The sequence below is a fragment of the Schistocerca piceifrons genome, chromosome 9, assembly GCF_021461385.2.
Source record: "Schistocerca piceifrons isolate TAMUIC-IGC-003096 chromosome 9, iqSchPice1.1, whole genome shotgun sequence".
Taxonomy (NCBI): Eukaryota; Metazoa; Arthropoda; class Insecta; order Orthoptera; family Acrididae; genus Schistocerca; species Schistocerca piceifrons.
In genome coordinates, this window is record NC_060146.1 from 202,160,166 (window position 1) to 202,166,749 (window position 6,584).

A 6,584-nucleotide genomic window follows, 5' to 3' on the forward strand; every position below is an offset into this window, starting at 1 on the left:
ATGTAAAGTCACATGTATGAAAGAATTTGTATTCCTTACTGTATTTTATATATTAGGCTATTGAAAGGTCACTGCAAAGCCAAAATTTTATCTAGTTATATGATATTTACGTATTAATATTATCTTTTATTTTTGTCTGTATTTTTTTTTGACGAATTTGGTGGTATTTTCACCACCAATGCTGGCAAAAATACCATCAAATTCTAGCCCGTGGAGGAGGGGCATATGAAAGGTGGCTACACTGAGCCACAGCGCCAGAGATCACGCCAGAGAGTATTGTTCCGCCGCCTCCACTGGCAGCGATTATTGAGAAGTAGCGGCAGGCAGTTCTTGCCGAGAAGTTGTGGTGGACACTGCTTGTCGTGAAGTCGGAGTGAGATGTGATAGTGGAGAGTGTTGTTCCATGTTTTATGCAGTTATTTGATGGGAGAGATAGCAGATATTATTCTAATGGAGATATTGTAATGATCAGAGTGCATTTCGTCAATATATATGAAGGTAATAAAACGATGATGATGATGATGTTTGGTTTGTGGGGCGCTCAACTGCGTGGTTATCAGCGCCCATACAATTACCCAATCTTTGCTCAGTCCAATTTCGCCACTTTTCCTGGATGATGATGCAATGATGAGGACAACACAAACACCCAGTCATCTCGAGGCAGGTGAAAATCCCTGACCCCGCCGGGAATCGAACCCGGGGGGTAATAAAACGCTATGTTCTTTTATTATTTGTGTGTCTCAAATAATGCATCATTACAGGTTCAGTCAACAAAGCATCTGGATTGTGTTCTTGTATTAGAGTGTAATTTTGGTTTTCTTGCACAATTATAGAATTTCTAATTTTCTTTTATCACGTCAATATTTAAAAATTCTTGTCTTGTTGAAGAAGAACCGTGCCAGATGTGCGTTGAGTCATACTACCACATACAGAACAGCTACACTTGTGCTTGTTGTGGCGTTGGTTTTATAGTTGCTGGGGACTTAATTAATTAATTGTGTTAATGAAAATTTTCATTTCATTCTTTGTTGTTGTTCTATGCAGTCAGGTTGCGTACTAATACTAGTCAGGGCCAGCCGTTTACGAAACAGCGTAATCGGACTTACAGCTACTAAAAAAATATCTGCAGTATTATTTTAATTAAGCCCCCATGCAATACCCACAAAAACAAGTCTTCATCCCCCCAGAAGAATTAAACCTTATCCGACAGAAAAAACAACTACAAAGACAAATGAGACGGGGATACAAGCCAGACCTAAAAAGACAGTGAAACAGACTAAATGCAAATGTCAAAAGAATTATCTCAACACACAGACAACATGTGCGCAGCAGAAAATTCTGGAACAGATTCAAAACTTTAACAGGACAGCGAAAACGACTCAGTCCACCCTGTTGGTAAACACTGAACCGACGACCGACCACAAAAAACAGGCAAAAGCATTTAAACGGGTGTTACAAGAAGTTTACTCATTCCCAGATGATGACAAATTTGACGAACAATTTAGGCAACAGGTAGAAACCCAACTGCCACAAATAGTAGAACGATCCACAACCGTAACAGAACAACAGCAAGCCTTCACTAAAGACATAACAGAGACCGAAATGTAAGACTCAATCTACACAGGGCGAAACTCTGCCCCTGGTGAAAACGGTATCCACCTCCAAAAAGCACCATCACATCTCCTTATCCCTATACTTTCCCTCAACACAACTTCTGCATCAATCACAAAATATTACCGACAAATTGGAAAACCAGTAGGGCAATCGTGATACCCAAACCCAACAAACCAAGGACTGACACTCGCTCTTATAGACCAATATCACTACATGACGTAATCGGGAAAACATACGAAAACGTACTGACGGACAGGATACGGAAATTCCCTCAATACAGGCTGGGTTGCGACGGAAACACTCAACCTACCGGCAGAAGTGGCCGAGCGGTTCAAGGCGCTACAGTCTGGAACCGCGCGACCGCTACGGTCGCAGGTTCGAATCCTGCCTCGGGCATGGATGTGTGTGATGTCCTTAGGTTAGTTAGGTTTAAGTAGTTCTAAGTTCTAGGGGACATGACCCCAGTAGTTGAGTCCCATAGTGCTCAGAGCCATTTGAACCATTTTTGAAACACTCGACCAACGACCTCCTATTGAGACTGACTGACAGCAAGCATAGCGAAAGGTTTCAACAAAGGACGCTGCACACTTGCTGTGCTTCTGGACATCGAGCGTGCCTCTGATAAACTGTGGCACAACAGCTTGCTATACAAACTATTTAAAACAGGACTCCCAGAAAAAATGATAAGAGTAACAAAACACCACCTAACACACAGAACTTGCATCTTACATGTAGGAAAAGAAAAATCTGGAGCTGAGGTACCAACAGTTGGGACAGAAACGAAAATTGTAGGTCTGTATCAAGATGATACAGCCTACTGGTGCACAGAAATAAGAATAACCAGTGTACAATGGAAGACAAACAACTACCTCACATGAGTAGAGCAATGGATGACCAAATGGTGAATTCGTCCCAACCCGAACAAAACACAAACAGTTCTCTTCCAACACAAACATTTGACAAAAGAAAAAAAAAAAAAAAGACAGCAAAGGCGACAACGACATTCAACCATCGCTATGGATCACGCCCCTCACACTCAGCAACTCAGCCAGATACCTAGGAGTACATCTAGACACAGACCTTAACTGGAAAACACACCTGAATCACTTACTAAACACAACATGACTCAGACAGATTTTAATAACACAACTATATGGACGCTTCCATGGCTGCAGTGACTAAACAGCTCTACATAAGAGTATACATAAAACATTCATAAGACCATTAGTGGAATATACAGTCACGCCACTCGGGGGAATACAGGCCCACATCGCGGAAAAACTCTTCAAAACAAAGACTTGTATGCAGTATCACCAAACTACCTCCCACAACCCCCAGCAATGAAGTGTACACGATCACAGGTGTAGAACTATTGCAAACCAGAATCACCAAGCTCAGGGCCAACACATACTCCACATAAGGCCAGACATGAAGGACATTCACACTATAAACGACAGAGGAAACAGAAAACCTAAGCACAAATACATAACGCCCTCACAGACAACAGCCCAAAATACAGCCAAAACTTTCCCTGACATCGTCCCAATCCTGCAACCTCTAATCGAAAATACAACAACACCAACTCACCTAGATGAAAGAATAATGGTTTAACCACACACACACGTCACAACCACAGACACACACACAACACACCAAAGCAAGAAACCACTAAACAGTCTAAACAACTCCGAACACCTGACAATACCGAACACTCGGCTCTCAGGGATCAATTAAAATTGAAAATACCTAAGGGAAAGACGCAACATCACCTGCAAATGAACACTACTGTATTCAAAACATATTTAAAGCAACTACGCTCGGAATCTGACATCTACTATATATTGCCAAAATGCATGTATAGCGATTAAGAAAATCAACCATGTAACTTATCACATCAATACTATCAAATTACTTATAAATTACATCTCATTTATACATCTTCAACTTGTTTATACATGTCTGTATTATTATCCACATTATATGTTTTTTTGTTTTTCATGAAAACCCATCTTATAATAACCTTTACTTAAAAAGAAAATAATATATTGTAATTGTGGTGCATACTGTAAGACCTTCGGTACACAGACCATCAGATTATTTGAGTTGTCGCTCTAACAAAGTAGGCGAGTGTCAGCAATATGTCTCATGGTCTTATCGTGGCGTGTTTATCTTCTGCCGTTAGATCAGACGATAGAAATGCCACTTGCACGCTTAGAGTAGCAGATTGACGGTGACCAACTGTAAACAGAACTTGATTAATTTTCACACACATTTATTAAAATAATAAAAAGCATAGACATTACATAACTTGATTCTGGATGCTGTTTACAATTGACAATCTGAGGTTCCTTTGGTCTTGGTATGGTAATCTTATTCTCACATATCTCTGATACTTGACGAAGTGTCTATTCATTTATCTTCATGGCTATGTACAGGAATATGGTAATCTTATTAGGGGCAGACTGAAACTTGACTATAGACTGACACAGACTAATGTAGACTGGTACAGACAGGCGCAGATAAATGCAGACAAATGCAGACTGACTAATCGGAGGTCTGTACACTCGTTATAATACCTCGCGCGTTCAGGTATCACTGCGTGAGTGTGATCCGCGAGGAGAAAATGTTCTACGTTAGCAGCAATCTCATTGGCTGCGTTACATATTAATACACGGATCGGCGGAAGCAGAATTTGGTCCGTCTCTAAGGCAGCGCCATCCCGTAGTGCGGAGACGGCCGAGTGCTGCGCCTGCGCTGTTGTGCTTAGCGGGGCGCGCTCTAGTGGGAAAGTTGTGCACGCGCTGACTACGCGGAACTATGTACACAACAGTAATGAAACTGGAGCCACATATGACGAATGCACTTGCAAGAAAAATAAATTGTAATAAAAAATAGATAATATGTAAAACCCCTATGATGAAAGGGGACGCTAGCATGCCCTACAACAGACCGCCCTCCTCCCTCAGAGTTTGAAGAAAAAAAGAAGGGAACAACTCCAGGACAGAGTTCTGCGCGCCTCTGCGGACGCCGGACCTATGTTGCTCGATATTGATACAAAAATGTTAAGGATATCGTAGTCGCCAGCCAGAGTGGCCGTGCGGTTCTAGATGCTACAGTCTGGAACCGAGCGACCGCTACGGTCACAGGTTCGAATCCTGCCTTGGGCATGGATGTGTGTGATGTCCTTCGGTTAGTTAGGTTTAAGTAGTTCTAAGTTCTAGTTGATATGTCATTGCCAGGAGATCCTATGGATAGTCTTGCTGCCTGTAATCACTGATGCTCAATTAGCACCACCCAGGAGGTACGTGTAGGGTATTTTAAGGTTAAACCTACGGACGTGAGCAACGCTACCTACCCATGCGTAGCGACTTGCCACTTTTAAATCGCAAGAGACTGAAATCACGCCATCCAACTCAGTGCGATACTGCTGACATGGGTGCTAAGGATTTGAAACCTCTTGATGAATGGAAAGGTCGGTGAGAAGCAGTGACAGATGTGCACCTGCATAACATCTTCTCAGGTGCTAAACTTCCAAGTGGATTCGACTTACCACGCAAGACGTGGTCTACTCTCAACAGAATCCGTACCAGCCATGGGCGATGCAGGGATGCTCTCTTTAAGTGGAAGAAGCTGCCTGATCCAGCTTGTGACTGCGGGGCTCCATACCAGACTGTTCACCACATTGTCAGTGAATGCAGGATTCGAGCCTATCACGGCGCCAAAGAGGACTTCCTGCTAGCAACTCCAGATGCAGTGCGCTGGATTGAAGGACTGGATATTCAGTTGTAAAGACAAACTTAAGTTTCTTGTGTGTCAATATGTACATATGTATATGTTATTTCATGATATGTCTGTATTAGCCATACGCTAAATAAATAAATAAAGTTCTAAGTTCTAGGCGACTGATGACCTCAGAAGTTAAATCGCATAGTACTCAGAGCCATTTGAACCATTCGTAGTCACTTGTTGACAAACTGCCTGTTGGCTTCTCTCTCGGTTTCTTCGGTCGACGTTCGTATGATGGTTTTTCTGACGTTTCGCCAGCACATGTGGCTGGCTGGCATTATCTAAGTTTCCCCCTCCATTGCTATTGGTGGATTGTCACTGTGGCGATAGTTTTTGCATTCCAGAAGTGTTGAACTTAGCCGAATTTAGCATGTGCGGCGAACAGAAAATGTTCTCCGTATGGAACTCAGTAGGGAGTTGTGTTTTTCAGGCATTGTATATACTGGTGGTTGTTTTTGTAAGCAAACGGGATTTTGCTGCAGAATGGTAACTCTGGGAGTCTGTTTCCATTCGAGTGCCGCCACACTTAGCCACTGAAGCGCAACTGTGGGACTATGTCCATTTTTGAGCATACCGAACTGTGATTTAGGATACCAACGGGACTTAGTTTCTGATATGGTCAGGTTGGACTCTATTTGCACCGGGTTTAGGTGACTGTTTCTGAAACACCGCCACTGTGTTTAATCCATTAGTGACTTCGAATATTTTGTGGCGTTCGATACGTAGGAATACGCTCTAGTGTCGAGTGAACTTTAGATCATCGGGATGAGGCCGTGTTTTAGAGAACTGATCGATCTGCTAAATATCAGTCGACATTCTTCAGCATTCAACAAATTTTATTTGAATTTATACTGTGTTCAGTATCGCTATTGGGGGCTCAAGCAATAATTAGAACGGCACCTAACTGTTTCGAAGATACCACCAGTGAATCGTATTTAGTTATGAATAGAAACTTGTGAATTTTAAGGAAGTTGACACACGCATTCGCTTCGTCATTTGTCTTCAGCCTCCTAGACTGTACGCTGGGTAACACTTGAACTTGTCAGTCAGCAGCATCGAGAGTACCGTGTCTCACTGTTTAGAGGCACAAAACGCGTGGGTGTTTTCAGCTCGTTACTAAATGCAAATAAGTAGGAGGCCGAGTTGATAGGAGCTGAAGGAGTCCAGGCTGCAATAATGTGCGG